This window comes from Schistocerca cancellata, chromosome 1 (assembly GCF_023864275.1).
Source record: "Schistocerca cancellata isolate TAMUIC-IGC-003103 chromosome 1, iqSchCanc2.1, whole genome shotgun sequence".
Classification (NCBI taxonomy): domain Eukaryota; kingdom Metazoa; phylum Arthropoda; class Insecta; order Orthoptera; family Acrididae; genus Schistocerca; species Schistocerca cancellata.
Genome location: NC_064626.1, coordinates 151,968,147 through 151,989,888, shown reverse-complemented (window position 1 = coordinate 151,989,888; position 21,742 = coordinate 151,968,147).

Below are 21,742 nucleotides of genomic sequence, written 5' to 3'. Positions count from 1 at the left end.
TAAGTCAATATCTGATGTCAGTTACATTCTACAAAAAATGCTGTAACATTTTAATGAAAGTTATTCAAATCTCCAGAAATATGCAAATCTTGACAGCAATTGATAATGCAGATTATAAAATTAAAACTACTGGGGATATTGTGACATAGGAGATAGGACAACCAATCAGTCCATAAGATAGCAAAACCATTAAACAAAAGGACAACGTTGTGACTGATAATTCAGAAGTTGCAAGTATTTTTAACTCTCACTTTCAAAATGTAGCTGCAAAAGTAGGGTTAAACGATTCAGTTGAAGAAACAAGAGAATGACATTCCACGAAACTTTAAGCAACTAAAAGTACCACCAACATAATTCACTGAAATTAATAGAATCATAAAAAAACGAACTCTCAGATGGTGCTGATAGACTTTCTTCTAATTTAATAAGTAAGCCCTTAGCTATATATGTTATGCATCATTGGCATAGAGAATTTTTCCAGATCGATAAATTATCCAATTGTTAAAACTCTGGATTAGTCTCACATTTAAGTAGAAACAATTTACTAAGCAGATCACATTTGGATTCCCGAAGGGTTGCTCTACTGAGAATGCCGTTTGTACATTCACTCAACAAATATTACATGTCTTATATAAAGAAATGCTACAAACTGATTTTTCGCGATCTTTCTAAGGCATCTGATAGTGTAGACAATGTCACTCTCTTAGAAAAACTTAAGCTTAACGAAATTGACATCTTCACACATAACTCGTTTGTACCATACACTCTAAGGCCAACAAAAGACGCACTACGATGGAACTATCCGAATGAGACGTAATATGTAGATGTGATGTAAATATGCAGACAAACAAATGATTACAATTTCCGAAAAAAATGGATGATTTATTTAAAAGGAAGAGCTTCACAAACGCAGCATACCTGTTTCCATCCCATTCGGATAATTACTTCGTAGTGTGCCTTTTTTTGTCTCAGTGTATATTTAACAAACAGAATGCAAAACATTGTGCTGAATAAATCAAGCAACGTCGGAAAGGTAAAAAATTTTAGTACAGGAGTCAATAAGCAGCGTAGCACAGTATGCGTGTTGATGACAACTCGAACAGGAAGAAGCATATTATTTATTTACTCTAACAATTAAGTCCAGCTACTTTTGCTCTGTGTATAACTGTTGGTCAAGAAACCAAACGAATCAACCTCGTGACATATTTAGCATATTTCAATTCAATATTGTCTAATGGCCCCCCCCCATGAACCATGGACCTTGCCGTTGGTGGGGAGGCTTGCGTGCCTCAGCGATACAGATGGCCGTACCGTAGGTGCAACCACAACGGAGGGGTATCTGTTGAGAGGCCAGACAAACATGTGGTTCCTGAAGAGGGGCAGCAGCCTTTTCAGTAGTTGCAAGGGCAACAGTCTGGATGATTGACTGATCTGGCCTTGTAACATTAACCAAAACGGCCTTGCTGTGCTGGTACTGCGAACGGCTGAAAGCAAGGGGAAACTACAGCCGTAATTTTTCCTGAGGACATGCAGCTCTACTGTATGATTAAATGATGATGGCGTCCTCTTGGGTAAAATATTCCGGAGGTAAAATAGTCCCCCATTCGGATCTCCGGGAGGGGACTACTCAGGAGGACGTCGTTATCAGGAGAAAGAAAACTGGCGTTCTACGGATCGTAGCGTGGAATGTCAGATCCCTTAATCGGGCAGGTAGGTTAGAAAATTTAAAAAGGGAAATGGATAGGTTAAAGTTAGATATAGTGGGAATTAGTGAAGTTCGGTGGCAGGAGGAACAAGACTTTTGGTCAGGTGATTACAGGGTTATAAATACAAAATCAAATAGGGGTAATGCAGGAGTAGGTTTAATAATGAATAAAAAAAATAGGAGTGCGGGTTAGCTACTACAAACAGCATAGTGAACGCATTATTGTGGCCAAGATAGACACAAAGCCCATGCCTACTACAGTAGTACAAGTTTATATCCCAACTACCTCTGCAGATGATGAAGAAATAAATGAAATGTATGACGAGATAAAAGAAATTATTCAGGTAGTGAAGGGAGACGAAAATTTAATAGTTATGGGTGACTGGAATTCGTCAGTAGGAAAAGGGAGAGAAGGAAACATAGTAGGTGAATATGGATTGGGGGGAAGGAATGAAAGTGGAAGCCGCCTTGTAGAATTTTGCACAGAGCATAACTTAATCATAGCCAACACTTGGTTCAAGAGTCATAAAAGGAGGTTGTTTACCTGGAAGAATCCTGGAGATACTAAAAGGTATCAGATAGATTATATAATGGTAAGACAGAGATTTAGGAACCAGGTTTTAAATTGTAAGACATTTCCTGGGGCAGATGTGGATTCTGACCACAATCTATTGGTTATGAACTGCAGATTGAAACTGAAGAAACTGCAAAAAGGTGGGAATTTAAGGAGATGGGACCTGGATAAACTGAAAGAACCAGAGGTTGTACAGAGTTTCAGGGAGAGCATAAGGGAACAATTGACAGGAATGGGGGAAAGAAATACAGTAGAAGAAGAATGGGTAGCTCTGAGGGATGAAGTAGTGAAGGCAGCAGAGGATCAAGTAGGTAAAAAGACGAGCGCTAATAGAAATCCTTGGGTAACAGAAGAAATATTGAATTTAATTGATGAAAGGAGAAAATATAAAAATGCAGTAAATGAAGCAGGCAAAAAGGAATACAAACGTCTCAAAAATGATATCGACAGGAAGTGCAAAATGGCTAAGCAGGGATGGCTAGAGGACAAATGTAAGGATGTAGAGGCTTGTCTCACTAGGGGTAAGATAGATACTGCCTACAGGAAAATTAAAGAGACCTTTGGAGAAAAGAGAACCACTTGTATGAATATCAAGAGCTCAGATGGCAACCCAGTTCTAAGCAAAGAAGGGAAGGCAGAAAGGAGGAAGGAGTATATAGAGGGTTTATACAAGGGCGATGTACTTGAGGACAATATTATGGAAATGGAAGAGGATGTAGATGAAGACGAAATGGGAGATAGGATACTGCGTGAAGAGTTTGACAGAGCACTGAAAGACCTGAGTCGAAACAAGGCCCCGGGAGTCGACAACATTCCATTTGAACTACTGATGGCCTCGGGAGAGCCAGTCATGACAAAACTCTACCATCTGGTGATCACGATGTATGAGACAGGCGAAATACCCTCAGACTTCAAGAAGAATATAATAATTCTAATCCCAAAGAAAGCAGGTGTTGACAGATGTGAAAATTACCGAACTATCAGTTTAATAAGTCACAGATGCAAAATACTAACGCGAATTCTTTACAGACGAATGGAAAAACTGGTAGAAGCCGACCTCGGGGAAGATCAGTTTGGATTCCGTAGAAATGTTGGAACACGTGAGGCAATACTGACCTTACGACTTATCTTAGAAGAAAGATTAAGAAAAGGCAAACCTACGTTTCTAGCATTTGTAGACTTAGAGAAAGCTTTTGACAATGTTAACTGGAATACTCTCTTTCAAATTCTGAAGGTGGCAGGGGTAAAATACAGGGAGCGAAAGGCTATTTACAGTTTGTACAGAAACCAGATGGCAGTTATAAGAGTCGAGGGGCATGAAAGGGAAGCAGTGGTTGGGAAAGGAGTAAGACAGGGTTGTAGCCTCTCCCCGATGTTATTCAATCTGTATATTGAGCAAGCAGTAAAGGAAACAAAAGAAAAATTCGGAGTAGGTATTAAAATCCATGGAGAAGAAGTAAAAACTTTGAGGTTCGCCGATGACATTGTAATTCTGTCAGAGACAGCAAAGGACTTGGAAGAGCAGTTGAACGGAATGGACAGTGTCTTGAAAGGAGGTTATAAGATGAACATCAACAAAAGTAAAACGAGGATAATGGAATGTAGTCAAATTAAGTCGGGTGATGGTGAGGGAATTAGATTAGGAAATGAGAAACTTAAAGTAGTAAAGGAGTTTTGCTAATTAGGGAGTAAAATAACCGATGATGGTCGAAGTAGAGAGGATATAAAATGTAGACTGGCAATGGCAAGGAAAGCGTTTCTCAAGAAGAGGAATTTGTTAACATCGAGTATAGATTTAAGTGTCAGGAAGTCGTTTCTGAAAGTATTTGTATGGAGTGTAGCCATGTATGGAAGTGAAACATGGACGATAACTAGTTTGGACAAGAAGAGAATAGAAGCTTTTGAAATGTGGTGCTACAGAAGAATGCTGAAGATAAGGTGGGTAGATCACGTAACTAATGAGGAGGTATTGAATAGGATTGGGGAGAAGAGAAGTTTGTGGCACAACTTGACTAGAAGAAGGGATCGGTTGGTAGGACATGTTTTGAGGCATCAAGGGATCACAAATTTAGCATTGGAGGGCAGTGTGGAGGGTAAAAATCGTAGAGGGAGACCAAGAGATGAATACACTAAGCAGATTCAGAAGGATGTAGGTTGCAGTAGATACTGGGAGATGAAGAAGCTTGCACAGGATAGAGTAGCATGGAGAGCTGCATCAAACCAGTCTCCGGACTGAAGACCACAACAACAACAACAACAATGTGTAATGGAATAATTTTCTGGAGTAAGTCATCAGTTACAAAGAAAAGTGTTGATTGGACAAAAGCGAGCAGTAAGAATAACATGTGGTGTTCACTCATGGTCGTCATGTCTTCGAGGAATTAAGCATTTTAGCTGCATCAACATAATTCGTTTATCCGCTAATGAATTTCGTCATAAATTATCCGTCACAATTTCAGAAGAATAAAAATGTCCATAGATGAAAAAATGACCAGTGTTACCCATTATTAAAACCGTAAGTGGCTTAGAAATGAGTTGACTACTTCTACACTATTGGCGAATTTTTATTTAAAAGTTGGTAGCCCATAAAAAATCTAGTTTTTAAGCGTAGCTGCATGAGTAGGACTAAAGAATATTATACTGATTAAAGTTAACACTCACCACTTATACATATCGTGTAAACTGACTCTTTCCACACCATTTCTATAAAAGCTTCGTTCCTATGGAACATGTCATTAACTAACTAGAAGGAGTCTAATAACTGGTATAATGGGAAATACCCTCTCCCATGATATTTATAGCCGTTTGCAGAGTACGGACGTAGATGCAGTTCGTTCTTCTCAGTCATTTGAACTAACAATTGCTACTCGTTTCTGTTTAAAACGTTCAAGAAAATATTAGAAGCATCATGCTCACCAGTCTTATGACAGTTTTAAAAATTCCTGCTATTTCGTTTACCATCGTAGAACCGTACGGTATCCGTCGAAGTATGTAGTACGGTCAACAATCTTAAACTGGCGTTAACATTCTTTGGTATTAAAAAAACAAATACATTTTCGGGTATCGGCGTGGTTGTATTTTCGATGACGCTGTAATTTCGATGCACTACTTGCATAAAAAAATCAAATAAAAGTCTGCATTCAGTCACGATTTAGCAGACAAGGTAAGCAACATCATGAGAGTGTTCGCTATGCTATTGTAGGGAAGTCGCTATTCTCAAGACTTAAACAAAGTTTTCGCCTCATATTGAGAAGGTATCTACATCTGCAAGTTTGGGATAATAAAGCTGGCCTTGAAAATACTTGCTGTACAACTGACGCAGCACTAACCCTTGTAATGAATATCGCAGATGTTGGAAATGGCCACAGCTGAGTTCGATGCAGCGCTGTGCAGGATTTATCAAGCTGTGAGACACTCGTAGCAGCTTTGTCTGATGGATAGCAACAACAGCGTTTTCAGGGTTCTGGCGTAGCTATTTCATTGTGTGAGGATTCGTTGAGTACTCATGACCCTTCAGTCTGTCCCACAGGTAAAAATCGCAGGCAGAGAGATCAGGCGATCGGGGTGGCCAGCAGACTGCATTGCCTCTCCTCACCGAACACCTAATGCACTCGTTGCAAGGTTTCTACGGCGGCGTGCGCTGTTTCTCCTCTTGCTGAAAATATCCACGCAGTCGCTCGTCTTCTGTGAGTTTATCCACGTGTGGATCAAACAGTTTCTGAGGAGAACCGGTCAACATTGCGTATTTGGTAAAATAATTGTTTTACATTGCAGACACAAGATATTGAGCACTAAACAGCAATTTTGACATTATGCAACGGCTCTTCAAAGCATAATGGAGCATGTTCTTTGAGTTCCTGCAAGCTGATAAACTGAGTATCCAAAAGCCCTAATTCGACTTCACTTGAAAACCACCGGCAGAATTCTACGAGTATACGTGAAAGTTTGTTTGGGCGCTTTAGAAGCTCATGCACAACAGTAAACACGTAAGCGTTTCGATACGACGATCTCGTAATTCCGAGTTGCACACATAAACGGCGCTGAGAGTTCGTAGGATTTTGTTCAGGTTTTCTTCACTTGAGCAATGTTTGCTGGTGTCCGAACTCTTTTTGGATAGTTATGGCTTTCTTTCGCTACATCGGGAGTTACCACTAAGTTTTGCATTGGAGAATTTTGCTAGATGTTTTGCTAAAACACTTCCAGTGTCAAACTCTTGTGGAAGCAGCTTCGCACAGGTATTCTTCAGAGCATACGTTCTCTTCTGTCGTGAGCACCATTGTGTGTTACAGATGTCTAAGTACGCCTTCTATTCTCGTTCACTTAAACTTATTGACATAGCAAAGTACTCGGGGCAGAGCGTGCGGGAAATGTGCGTGCGGAGGCATCTGAAAGCAACCGATTGGTGCATCGGTTTTCCGTGGTGGCCAGTATTTTTGTACAATACAAGGGCCAGTTCCGCGTCAGTCTTACAAATATTTTCCAGACGAGTTATTTTTCCCACGCTGCACATCTGAAGGACTTATTTCAATAGTGGTACAAGTCCATTTTTGTTCATTGTGAAATACAGAGTCCTAAAGTTAAATGAGCGCTGAAAAATCTGCAGTTCAGATACCAGAAATATTCAAGCATATGGCTTCTTGCTAGAGATGAATCTTTCTTTCTGTTTGTTTGGATCATTAGTTTCGCCGGCCGCGGTGGTCTAGCGGTTCTAGGCGCTCAGTCCGGAACCGCGCGACTGCTACGGTCGCAGGTTCGAATCCTGCCTCGGGCATGGATGTGTGTGATGTCCTTAGGTTAGTTAGATTTAAGTAGTTCTAGGTTCTAGGGGACTGATGACCACAGATGTTTAGTCCCATAGTGCTCAGAGCCATTTGAACCATTTTTGATCATTAGTTTCAGAAGCATTATAGGCAGAAAAGTGGAGGTAATGGACTTGTACCATTATTGAAATAAGCCCTTCATTGATGATCTGCAAATCACAGTCAGATTTTTTCGCGTTCCATTCATACACTGGGTGCGGGACAAGTGACTGTAACAATGGCTCCGCGAGTGCTGTAATTACTCCAATCTTATCCTCGAGGTCCTTACTGTAGCGACACGTAGGGGGTTGTGATATAATACTAGCCTAGTTGAGTACCAGGCATTGCCCAAGTATGTATTTATTCAAATCTTCTATTAGTCCATCTCCTCCTCTTCCTCCGTCTCTCTCTCCATCTCCTTTCCTTTCTCTGACCATCTCCTCCTCCATATCTCTCTCCATCTGCTCCTCCTCCTTCATCTCCACCCCACCCCCCCCTCGCCGTCTGTTAATATCATAATCCTCCTCTCTCCACATTATCACTCCTATCAAAATAGGAAGTTGCTAGTTCTAACCCCCCCCCCCCCAGTATTTCTTGCCAGATAGTAAGTAAAGCTAAATTCTTAATTTGTGTCTGTTCTAGGAGCTTCAGCCTGGAACCGCGTGACCGCTACGGTCGCAGGTTCGAAACCTGCCTCGGGCATGGATGTGTGTGATGTCCTTAGGTTAGTTAGGTTTAAGTAGTTCTAAGTTCTAGGGGACTGATGACCACAGATATTAAGTCGAATAGTGCTCAGAGCCATTTGAACCGTTTTCTTCATTTGTGTAGCCACACTGTGCGTAGTTGCTTTACTGTTCCTGAGGTTACTTTCGTTCCGTCGTTGCAACCACAAGTAAATGTGCATTTACTTACCAGAAGCGTTTTGCTTTTTTGAGATAAAACATCACCAGTGGTCTGTAATTAAAGATATTTCCAATTTGTTTTGTTTTTAAGCTCGAAAAACAGTTCGTTAACAATTTGTCGGTTTTAACTTACGGTGATTTCTGCTTGGTTTCTCGCCTACATCAGGAAAAGCCGTCTGCTAGCACACACAAAATGACGATTTACCTTATATCAGGATAATTAAAATTCATAAATGTTATAAATGATATAATAACTCTGAGGAGCGATACAATGGACAACTTATGCTTGTCAGGACGATAGGGCCGTACATGGAGAATAAGTTGAGGCATTTTTGACGCGATGCCTCATACCGCCGGGACCCCAACAGACGCTTGGCTCTCCATGGTCATTTTACCCTGCTCTCGCCTATAATGAAAAGAGTTTATAAGGTGAACAGTAATAAAAGCAGAATAAGGATAATGCGGACGAATGAAGGTAGGTGATGCAGTAGGGATTAGATTAGGAACTGAGACGCAAAAAATGGTAGACTGGTTGTTCTACGTATTTGGGGAGCTTAATAGCTGACCACAGCAGAAGAAGAGAGGCAATAGCATAAAAAGTTTTCCTAAAAGAGAGAAATATATTAGCATCGTATATACGTTTAAGTGCTAGGAAGCCTTTTCTGGAACTGTTTGTCTTGGATGAAGCCTTATATGAAGGTGAAATATGGGCGATGAACATTTGGTTGTAGAGGTAAGTGAAGGGGAAGAGTTATAGACAGAGATAAAGCTTCAATACTGTAAGCAGGTTCAAACGGATGTAGGTAGCTGTAGTTTCGTGGGGATGAAGAGATTTGCACTTGAGAGACTAATGTGGACGGCTGCGGACCAAAAACAGCAACAATATAAGTAATATAAATAACACCAAGGCCACAGAGAATGACGACGGTATCAGAAACAGATCGAGATGCCCCAGTGGTTGGAATCCTGGACTCGCTTTCAAGAGTACCTGTGTTCAACTCCCTGTCCAGCCATCCACATATATATTTTCCGTGATTTGATGCCATGTTTGGTGCTTTTCGTGTCACCTAACATCCCTTCCCTTTTTTCTTGTACGGTATTATAAATAGATCAAGACACTGAGAATTAATTATGTCTGGCAAAGGATACTGAGGATTTTAAGAGCCATAATATGTGTTTATGATATTTAATGTATTATCAGTGGTTACATTTACAGTTTAATCTCTCAGTATGTTCTCCTGTTGAGTTCTCTTTTACATTTCTTCACAGCTACGGCTCGTGCCATGTCAGTTTTTTAGCTATAATTTATTGTAGGTTCGAATATAGTATAATAATCTTAACTTATTTTGCAAATTATTTCGGCTATGATATTTCTTTGTAGATGGTTTTTCTACCTGTATGACAAACTGATAGCGAAATGTTTCCAAAAACAAAGTATAAATAAAACAGAGCCACGCTGTGGACTGAACACATCTTGAGTCGAGACGTGGATGGCACTAAAGTTCTTTAAATTGACTAACATATGCAAAAAACGTTTTTTGGAATTAATTTGGTGCACTGTTCACACCTAAATTACAACTTCTAAAATATTAAAGTAAACACGTTTTTATTTACACTATGTGATCAAAAGTATCCGGACACCCCCAAAACCATGCGTTTTTCATATTAGGTGCATTGTGCTGCCATCTACTGCCAGGTACTCCATATCAGCGACCTCAGAAACATCTTGAGAGAGCAGAATGGGGCGCTCCGCGGAACTCACGAACTTTGAACGTGGTCTAGTGATCGGGTCTCACTTGTGTCATATGTCTGTACGCGAGATTTCCACACTTATTAACATGCCTAGGTCCAGTGTTTCCGATGAGATAGTGTAGTGGAAACGTGAAGGGACACGTACAGTACAAAAGCGTACTGGCCAACCTCGTTTGTTGACAGGCAGAGACCGCCGACAGTCGAAGAGGATCGGAATGTGCAATAGGCAGACATCTATCCAGACCATCACACAGGAATTCCAAACTGCATCAGGACCCATTGCAAGTACTATGACAGTTAGGCGGGAGGTGAGAAAACTTGGATTTCATGGTCGAGCGGCTGCTCATAAGCCACATGTCATGCCGCTGCTTGCCAAACGACGCCTCGCTTGGTGTAAGAAGCGTAAACATTGGACGATTGAACAGTGAGAAAACGTTGTGTGGAGTGACGAATCACGGTACACAATGTGGCGATCTAATGGCAGGGTGTGGGTACGGCGAATGTCCGGTGAATGTCATCTGTCAGCGCGTGTAGCGCCAACAGTAAAATTCGGAGGCGGTGGTGTTATGGTGTGGTCGTGTTTTTCATGGAGGGGTCTTGCACCCCTTGTAGTTTTGCGTGGCACTATCAGAGCACACGCCTACACTGATGTTTAAAGCACCTTCTTGCTTCCCACTGTCGCGGAGCAATTCGGGAATGGCGGCTGCATCTTTCAACACGATCGAGTACCTGTTCATAATACACGGCCTGTGGCAGAGTGGTTACAGGACACGTCCCTGCAATGGACTGACCTGCACAGAGTCCTGACCTGAATCCTAAAGAACACCTTTGGGATGTTTTGGAACGCCGACTTCGTGCCAGGCCTCACCGACCGACATCGATACCACTCCTCAGTGCAGCACTCCGTGAAGAATGGGCTGCCATTCCCCAAGAAACCTTCCAGCACCTTATTAAACGTATGCCTGCGAGAGTGGAAGCTGTCATCAAGGCTAAGGGTGGACCAACACCGTACTGAATCCCAGCATTACCGATGGAGGCCCCCACGAACTTGTAAGTCATTTTCAGCCAGGTGTCCGGATAGTTTTGATCACATAGTGTATTACTTTTAATGAACACTACACTGAGCCATTTATATAGACATCCAAATGTACTCGAAGAGAGGAGTGTGGTAGTACGATGCATAATTAGGTTTAAAACATTCTACTCTCAACAGTATATAGTCGATTTGTATATAGCGCATCTTTCATAAAACCATACGTCCAAAGTCTGTGCTGTATAATGTACTCACCTCTTTCGATTTTCCTGAAACCAATATGTCGTTTATGCGTAAAAAGACGTTTACTCAATTTTTCAGACAGACCAGGGACATAATAAAGAAGCGGAGATGTTACGTCCTAGTTTTTTGTATGCACACCCATTTAGAGTGGCAACAGAAAATAATAGCAACTAAGATGGTATGCTGCTTGGTTCCTGAGATCGACTCTTTAAAAAGGACCTAGCAGGGTCTCATGTTTGTCGGTTTTCTGAAACACCCTACAGGTAACGACAGCGTCATATATACACATCGTCCACCACAATGGATTTCGTAGTAAGCGGAATGTTGGCTCACGCATTCAGTGGTGAGATAAACACCTGTATTGTAGATTGCAACGTTTATTGTTAGCGAGACGTAAATTGCCTTCACGATTTACGCGATCGCAAGACGGAACGCCGGCCAGGAGACTAGGGTAACCTGCTTTCACAAGACTTCGTGCAAGCATAACGTCATTTTGACGTCACACGGTGTTGTTGTTGTTGTGGTCTTCAGTCCTGAGACTGGTTTGATGCAGCTCTCCATGCTACTCTATCCTGTGCAAGCTTCTTCATCTCCCAGTATCTACTGCAACCTACATCCTTCTGAATCTGCTTAGTGTATTCATCTCTTGGTCTCCCTCTACGATTTTTACCCTCCACACTGCCCTCCAATGCTAAATTTGTGATCCCTTGATGCCTCAAAACATGTCCTACCAACCGATCCCTTCTTCTAGTCAAGTTGTGCCACAAACTTCTCTTCTCCCCAATCCTATTCAATACCTCCTCATTAGTTACGTGATCTACCCACCTTATCTTCAGCATTCTTCTGTAGCACCACATTTCGAAAGCTTCTATTCTCTTCTTGTCCAAACTAGTTATCGTCCATGTTTCACTTCCATACATGGCTACACTCCATACAAATACTTTCAGAAACGACTTCCTGACATTTAAATCTATACTCGATGTTAACATATTGAAGACGAAAAGGGCTGTCTATCGGCTTTCTTGGTCGTTCGGTTCACAACACAAGAGGCGAACATGACGTTCAAAACAATAACCTTCACATCAGGTCGAGAAAACTGGAGGTTTTTTTTATTGCAGGGTGCATTAACCTCGAAGTTATGCCGTTTATATATGTGTGAAGTTCGACATTCATGTGCACTAGGGTGTGTGTAAGGTGTTGGCAAGAATTAACTGCGAAACTTACTGAAACGGTTGTACTAAGCATTTTTTTCTAATACCTCCTCATGAACCCAGTGAGACGACTAACCAGATTTAGAAGTATAAAAAAAACTGAAACCTGTCAGCACTAGCCGGTCGGAGTGGCCGAGCGGTTCTAGGCACTACAGTCTGGAACCGCGCGACCGCTACGGTCGCAGGTTCGAATCCTGCCTTGGGCATGGATATGTGTGATGTCCTTAGGTTAGTTAGATTTAAGTAGTTCTAAGTTCTAGGGGACTGATGACCTCAGATGTTAAGTCCCATAGTGTTCAGAGCCATTTTTGAACCTGTCAGCACTGGATCCAACAACGTATATACACAACAGTATTCATTAATGTATCTCAACAAAATAAAACTTATTTTTTTTAAACGTTGAAAACTAGTTACAGATGATGGTCTCCGATTAGAATGGGAGTGTAGCTCATTTATCTTACTTCAAATAAGTAAATACTGTTTCAGAATAACCAAAAATTGAGAACCCTCTAAAACGCGTAGGTATTGGTAAAATTCGTTGTAGTAAAATGGAGAAAAACGTAATATTGGTGTTTAAACATATACTTTAATTCAAGACGTTTGTTTGGAAAAGAAGTATTGTAAAATAACTAGCTCATAAATTGTCTCTTACATTTCGTATATGGGCGAGACTGTGTTACCTTTTAATTCTTTGCAAATGTGTTAGTTTCTTCTATGATTTTTATTCTGAGTGGTAGTTTGTTTTACCAGGTGAGCAACGTGTTTTCAGTATTTATTTGCATGCTTGATTTGCAAATTGTTAACAATTATATGTTAGACGAGAAAGACAGAGACAGAGAGAGAGAAAGAGAGAGAGAGAGAGAGCGAAAGCGAGAGAGAGAGAGCACTCTTAATCGATTATTAAAGAAAATAATCCAATTAACTTAATGCGAAAATCCTAGAACGTTTAGAAACGCAAAGGGGAAAAACAAATTTTGGAGATGCCAGGACACGGACTAGCTCCATAGCTATATTATACGTCATCACTCAAACGTTATAGTCACTACACCACGACGAACTAGCGGCGTTTATCCCTTTAACGTTGATCTCATGAACGTTTTAATCTCCGATACATCATTATGTAACGCTCAATTATAGCAAATCGTACCAAGAATTTCGTTTTTTTTTTTTTTTTTTTTTTTCTTTAATCTTCGATCAGCTGTTAGCTTGAAACGGCATACTTTCATAACACGTAAATTTTTATATGGTATTACGAAATCCAATATGTATCTCCCAAGCCCCCGGCATCGAACGCTAACGAAAATCGATAGCAGTTCTGTGGTCTTCGATAACTGCGTGTGACGTCAAAATCACGAGAGCTATGTAAATATCCCTCGCACAACAATTCACAAGGTGCTGCTGAAACTACTTCGCGTGCAGTCTTACAAAATTCAAATTGTTCGGTGTATGCAGCTTCGGAACGAATTTGCTATTGAGATGTTGAAACGGATCGGGCAAAACCACAGCTATGTAGAAAATGTCGGTTTCTCGGACGAAGCAACCTTTCACACAACTGGGAAGGTTAATTGCCACAACATTCGCGTCTGGGGTTCGGAAAACCCCACAGTTTTCGGGAACATGCCAGAGAGAGCGAAAAGATGAGTATGCGGTGTTCGTTGCTGAAAGACATCATTGCAGAACAATTTTCTTAGCAGCGGGGAGTGGCCGCGCGGTTTGAGGTGCCATGTTCCGGATTACTTGGCCCCTCCCGCCGGAGGGTCGAGTCTCTCTCGGGCATGTGTGTGTGTGTGTGTTGTTCTTAGCGTAAGTTAGTTTAAGTAGTGTGTTAGTCTAGGGACTGATGACCTCAGCAGTTTGTTCCCTTAGGCATTCACTCACATTTCAGCATTTCATTCTCAATTTTCTTCATTGAACAAACAGTACAGAAATCGTTTACCTGAACATGATTGAGTAATTTGCTGTCCCTCAGTATCTTCCTTTTAAGACAAATGTGATCTTCTAGCAGGTTGGTGCACCTAAGCACTGGAGTTTACATGTTAGTGACTTTCTGGACCGTATTTCTACAACGATGGATGGGATGTGATTGGCCAAACAAGTCATCACCGCAATCTCCGGACGTAATCGCTCTGGGTATTTTCCTGTGGGTTATGTGAAATAATTTCCTGTACAGTCGTGGACAAAACGAGCGAGACCCCTCGCCTTTTCGTTATGCTAATCCGCACAGCTTTTGAAGTCTGCTACACAGCATAACAGGCAAGGCGACGAAGTACTACCAACATACTATGCACAGGCGTGAAATTGAAAAACTGTCCGAACTTTGTTAGACAGTTTTCAGTCATGTGTAACACTACATTAATGCTGATTAGTGTGTTAAACACAACACATAAATATAAGATGTAAACGAAAGAAGAAACGCTAATTAGTATGAACTGTACTAATAAAAATCAATTTCAGCTTATCGAGATAACATAAATGTTTTAGCAAAATATTATGCGCGTTCGGCCGCGAAACGGTCTGAATCAACGTTCAGATCAGTCATACTGGATTACCGTTGCTGACCTACCATGACAGTGTGCAAACTGAGCAATGCTTGAAGATTCATAACGAAATTCAGTGAAAAATCATTCAGTGCCACACTTAAGTCAATTCAATTATTGACAGAAGCAGAAAAAGGAAGCAGTAACAAGTATGAAATTCTACAATAATTTCATATTGACATCCACAAGGCGCCGGTACAGAATAAAGGTAGCAATAAAACGTACTGGCGACGCGAAAATTTCTTAAAATTGCTTTACTGATAATCTATCTACCTCCATCCAGATTAGAACCGAAAACAAATCAGACCTCCCTTGCAGTAGCAAAACACCTTTTACTACGCTAGTAGACATCCCAGGCAAAAAGACCTCTATTATTACCCCAGACATGATTAAGCCGACATTTTCACAATGTAAATGACAAAATGATCTGCAATTTCAGTTGCATAGAGCTTTCTGGACTCAAAAACATGAATTTTCTACGTTTATGTCACCGCTTATGTGACAATCATTCGGCATGTTTATCGAAACAACAAAACACTGTTATTAGCGAGTAAATTTAGTAGGATAATTCTGCACCACACGTTTTTTGACCTTTCGCGTAGATTTTCTTTATATATACGGCCGTATCCTTAGATTGCGTTGACATGAAAGCTCACTTTTCTACACCAGCAAGGGACTGTAAACCGCAGGAAACGCGATACATTTCCGCTTATTATTTCTACCCGCACTCGAGGTAAAAGGGTTTTAAGGGTTGGGTAGACAGATAGATGGTCAATAAAGTGAGACTAGTAGGGTTCCATTTTTACCGATTTAGGTGACGAAATCCTAACAACGAACACAGCTACGACAGTTACTGAAGATGAGGGCTGCATAAATAATTCCCCCTACTCATTGTTCGAAGTGTTCTAGTTGCAGTCGATACATCAGCATTTTAATCGTAACTACGCTTTCGATCCAAATCATTTTTACAGGAATGCAAATGAAATCCAATTGCCTATACAAGTGGTAATTCAGATCCCAGTATTAAAGCGACCGCGTTTTAGAAGTGCGAGCATTCCCATTGGTAGCTAGCTTGAGAAACACTTCGGCTATTTTTGAACGTTTTATGGCTGTGGCGAGTCTAATGGAGAATTCGAAACATTGTAGAATACGTTTGGCAGCTATTGTCGGCGTTTATTTCCTGTGGTGGTGCAGCATTATCCTACTAAATTTACTCGCTAATAACAGTATTTTGTTATTTCGATAAACATTCCTAATTATTGTCACATAAGCGGTGACATAAAGGTAGAAAATTCATGTTTTTGAATCCAGAAAGCTCTATGTAACAGAAACTGCAGATCAGTTTGCAATTTCCATTGCCGGCTTATTCGTGTCTGGGGTAATAATAGAGGGCTGTCTGTCTGGGCTGTCTGCTAGCATAGTGAAAGGTGTTTTTACTCCTGCAAGGGAGGTCTGGTTTGTTTTCGGTTCTAATCTTGATGGAGGTAGATAGACTATCAGTAAAGCAATTTTAAGAAATTCTAGCGTCCCCAATACGTTTTATTGCTATATTTATTCTGTACCGGTGCCCTGTGGATGTCAATATGAAATAATTGTAGAATTTCATACTTGTTACTGCCTACTTTTTCCGCTTCTGTCAATAACTGAATTGACTTAAGTGTGGCACTGAATGATTTTTTTCACTGAATTTCGTTATGAACCTTCACGCATTGCTAAATTTCCACACTTTCATGGTAGGTCAGCAACGGTAATCCAATATGACTGATCTGAACGTTGATACGGACCGTTTCGCGGCCGAATGCGCGTAATATTTTGCTAATTCTTAACGATCTGGATTACTTTGTTTTACTAAAACAGTTATGTTATCTCGATAAGCTGAAATTCATTTTTATTGATACAGTTCATACTAATTAGCGTTTCTTCTTTCATTTATATCTTATATTTACGTGTTGTGTTTAACACACTAATCAGCGTTAATGTAGTCTTAAATATGATTGAAAATAGTCTGACAAAGTTCGGATAGTTTTTCAATTTCACGCCTGTGCAGAGTATGTTGGTAGCACTTCGTCGCTTTGCCTGTTATGCTGTGTAGCAGACTTTAAAGCTGTGCGGATCAGCATAACGAAAAGGCGAGGGGTCTCGCTCGTTTTGTCCACGACTGTACATGATCTTTGCCATCTCCAGAGAAGATCTGTGGATGTAATAGACTCCATCACACTTGGGTTGAGACGGAGTATCTTCTAGACATTTACGGGTTACTAAAGGAGCCCATGTAGAACTGTATTAATTTTTTGTATAATACTTCTTGAGTTGCCTTACATGATGCCGCAAACAGCAAGTACCAGTGCCCCACAGCTTTTTCTTAAATTACATTTGGAAATCAGACTGATTTCATGAGGGCATATTGTATGCTCAATGTACCTACTGACTGCTTGAGTCATGTCTGTATGCAGGAAGGAGAACGATGCTTCCGAGGTTTGTTTCGGTATCAATTATCCACTGTCAAAATTTGTTCCAGTATCATTCATACATCTGGTATAAGCGCGCAACCTGGAACTGAGTCTTGGCTGTTGGCGCCCCACGTGTCAGTACTGGTAGGGCAATATTGATCGGTCTTTATCATTAAGTATTTGTTGCGGTGTTTGATGCTATTGATTTCAGTGCGGCATGAGTGACACAAAATAGCATTTAACTGCCATCTCATAATAATTTGAGACACACAGGGCACACTTGTACGTCTATTACATTAATATATGTTATCCGCAAGCCATTGCACGGTGACTGGCAAAGTGCATTTTGCGCTTGAATTTTCAGGACGTTGAAACAAAAAGGTACTGTCATAGTTTCAGAACGCATTCGTCATACACAGAAAAAAAAAATGGTTTATGGGCACGAAACGGGAAATGATTTCTTTCGATGTTTCCTACAATTCATTGTACAAAATTAACTGTGGGAAATGCACAGCCTACCATAGGAATCACTTCTTTACATGAAATATTAAAAATGACTTTATGGTTGCCTTTGTCGTAGTTTTGATGGTTATGTTTACCGCCAGTGAAATGTGTTCCATTTAAAAAAGAAGGAAGGAGGATTAGGGTTTAACGTACCGTCGATATCGAGGTAATTAGCGACGGAGCACAACCTCGGATGGATTCACGGTTGGAGGAGGAAATCGACCGAGGACTGACGGAGCACATCGAAAAAGTTCAAAGAAAGGCAGCACGTTTTGTATTATCGCGAAATATGGGAGAGAGTGTCACAAAAATGATACAGGATTTGGGCTGCAAATCATTAAAAGAAAGGCGTCTTTCGTTGTGACGGAATCTTCTCACGAAATTCCAATCACCAACTTTCTCCTCCGAATGCAAAAATATTTTGTTGACACCGACCTACATAGGGCGGAACGATCACCTCGATAACACAAGGCAAATCAGAGCTCGTGCCGAAAGATATAGGTGTTCATTCTTTCCGCGCGCTATACGAGATTGGAATAACAGAGAATTGTGAAGGTGGTTCGATGAACCCTCCGCCAGGCACTTAAATGTGATTTGCAGAGTATCCCTGTAGATGTAGAAATGGAAACATCCTGGCATTCATCTGGAGAGATTTAGGAAAATCACGGAAACCTAAATGAGGATAGTTGGACGCGGATTTGAACCGTCGAGCCTGTTGAGTTAACCACTGCGCCACCTTGCTCGGTGTGTTCCACTGCATCGAAGAAAAATGACGTTTCTCACGTCCGTAGGTTTAACCTTAAAATACCCTACACGTGCCTCATGGGTGGTGCTAATTGAGTAACAGTGATTACAGGCAGCCAGACTGTCCGTAGGATATCCTGGCAATGACATATCAACTAAATAGCAGAAACAGTTCTTTAGGACATTTAACATCAGCTGTTGAATGATTATTACGGACGTTATGAAGACATAAATGTTCATTAGCGTTCACCATGAATCTGATATCCAGTAGAGTGCTACGGAAATATGCACAAATACGCACATGGTAGATGCGGGATGTGTCTCGAAAACTGTGTACCCCACAAAAGAACAGTGATGGAAGGATTCGCATTGATGACAGGGACCTACAGCGTGCCACTGTTCACTACATTTATATTACATACATACTTCGCAAGCTACTCGAAAATTGAGCAAGGGAAAAACGACTGTTTCCTTACGAATTTTAATTTCCCTTATCTTCGTGGTCCTTATGAGAACTGTACGACTGCAGCAGAATTGTTCCGCAGTCAGCTTCAAATGCCAGTTCTCTGCATTTTCTCAATAGTGTTTCGAGGAAAGAACATCATATCCTCTCCGGGGATTCCTATTTGAGTTTACGAAGCATCTGTGTATACTAGCGTGTTGGTCAAACCTATTGGGTGTTGTGGTCTTCAAAGAATGGTTTGATGTAGCTCTCCATGCTACTCCCTCCTGTGCGAGCTTCTTCATCTCCCAGTACCTACTGCAACTTACATCCTTCTGAAACTGCTTAGTGTATTCATCTATTGGTGTCCCTCTACGATTTTTACCCTCCACGCTGCCCTCCAATGCTAAATTTGTGATCCCTTGATGCCTCAGAACATGTCCTACCAACCGATCACTTCTTCTAGTCAAGTTGTGCCACAAACTCCTCTTCTCCCCTATTCTATTCAGTACCTCCTCATTAGTTATGTGATCTACCCATCTAATCTTCAGCATTCTTCTGTAGCACCACATTTCCAAAGCTTCTGTTCTCTTCTTGTCCAAACTATTTATCGTCCACGTTTCACTTCCATACATGGCCACACTCCATACTAATACTTTCAGAAACGACTTCCTGACACTTAAATCTATAGTCGATGTTAACAAATTTCTCTTCTTCAGAAACGCTTTCTTTGCCATTGCCATTCTGTCGAGCATACCGGTAACAAGTCTAGCGGCTAACCTCTGAATTTGCTTCGATGTTTTCCTTTAATCCTACCTGATGGGGAGCCCAAACACTCGAACAGAAGAATGGGTCGCACTGACGTTCTATAAGCAGTCTGTTTTATATATGAGCAACATTTTCCTAAAATTCTACCAATAAACCTGTCGACAATTCGCTTTTTCTATTTCCGCTCTAGCCAACGGCCTTGCTGCAATGGTAACAAGGGTTCCAGTCAGAGTACCGAAGTTAAGCGCTGTCGGGCTTGGCTGGCAGTTGGGGGTCACCGTCCAGGTCTACTGAGTGCTGTTGGCAAGCGAGGTGCACTCAGCCCTTGTAAGGCCAGTGGAGGAGTTGCTTGTTGAGAAGTAGGGGCACCAGTCACGAAAACTGACAACGGCCGGGAGAGCGGTGTACTGACCCCATGCCCCTCCATATCTGCGTCCGGTGACACCTAAGGGCTTAAGTAATAGAACCCAGTACGTTGTCCTCGATGGTGAGTGTCCATCGGAGGTGAGGGTATCATCTGGAGTGCCCCAGGGAAGTGTGGTAGGTCCGCTGTTGTTTTCTATCTACATAAATGATCTTTTGGATAGGGTGGATAACAATGTGCGGCTGTTTGCTGATGATGCTGTGGTGTACGGGAAGGTGTCGTCGTTGAGTGACTGTAGGAGGATACAAGATGACTTGGACAGGATTTGTGATTGGTGTAAAGAATGGCAGATAACTCTAAATATAGATAAATGTAAATTAATGCAGATGAATAGGAAAAAGAATCCGGTAATGTTTGAATACTCCATTAGTAGTGTAGCGCTTGACACAGTCAGGGATCACAAATTTAGCATTGGAGGGCAGCGTGGAGGGTAAAAATCGTAGAGGGAGACCAAGAGATATGAAGTAATGCATGTAATGGCAGTTGTGGGGAAGGCGGATAGTCGTCTTCGGTTCATTGGCAGAATTTTGGGAAGATGTGGTTCATCTGTAAAGGAGACCGCTTATAAAACACTAATACGACCTATTCTTGAGTACTGCTAGCGTCTGGGATCCCTATCAGGTCGGATTGAGGGAGGTCATAGAAGCAATTCAGAGGCGGGCTGCTAGATTTGTTACTGGTAGGTTTGATCATCACGAAAGTGTTACGGAAATGCTTCAGGAACTCGGGTGGGAGTCTCTGGAGGAAAGGAGGCGCTCTTTTCGTGAATCGCTACTGACGAAATTTGGAGAACCAGCATTTGAGGCTGACTGCAGCACAATTTTACTGCCGCCAACTTATATTTCGCGGAAAGACCACCAAGATAAGATAAGAGATATTAGGACTCGTACAGAGGCATATAGGCAGTCATTTTTCCCTCGTTCTGTTTGGGAGTGGAACAGGGAGAGAAGATGCTAGTTGTGGTACGAGGTACCCTCCGCCACGCACCGTATGGTGGATTGCGGAGTATGTATGCAGATGTAGATGTAGGATGACACGGCCCTAGATGCTCGCTCCATATCATATTGCTTTGCGGCGTTGCACATAGACCGATGTCACTGTGTCGGTCAGCATACGACTAAAGCCATATTCGAACACTCCAGGACTGTTTTTCCTACTCAACAGCATTAATATGTAGAACTAACTCCTATTCATCAGACCTACTAAAAATTTTTTTCTAAGTTATCTTTTACCTTCCTACAGTCACTCAAATACGCAAACTTCCTACCACATGGCGCCATTGTCGGTAAAATAGAAGGTACTCCATTTTTTAAAAATGAGAACCCGTCTAGGTTTATTTCTATTTCGTCACAAGCTCATTGGCAAAACTTGAAGCGATTACGAGAATAATCGCCCTGAAGTTCGTCTTTCATCGAAATGTGGTGGTGTGAAATTAGTGAGACTATATAATTCTGAGATGTTCTAGAATCATGAGCAACATCTCCAATAATTGGCTAAAAATGGTTCAAATGGCTCTGAGCACTATGGGACTCAACATCTTAGGTCATAAGTCGCCTAGAACTTAGAACCACTTAAACCTAACTAACCTAAGGACATCACACACACCCATGCCCGAGGCAGGATTCGAACCTGCGACCATAGCAGTCCCGCGGTT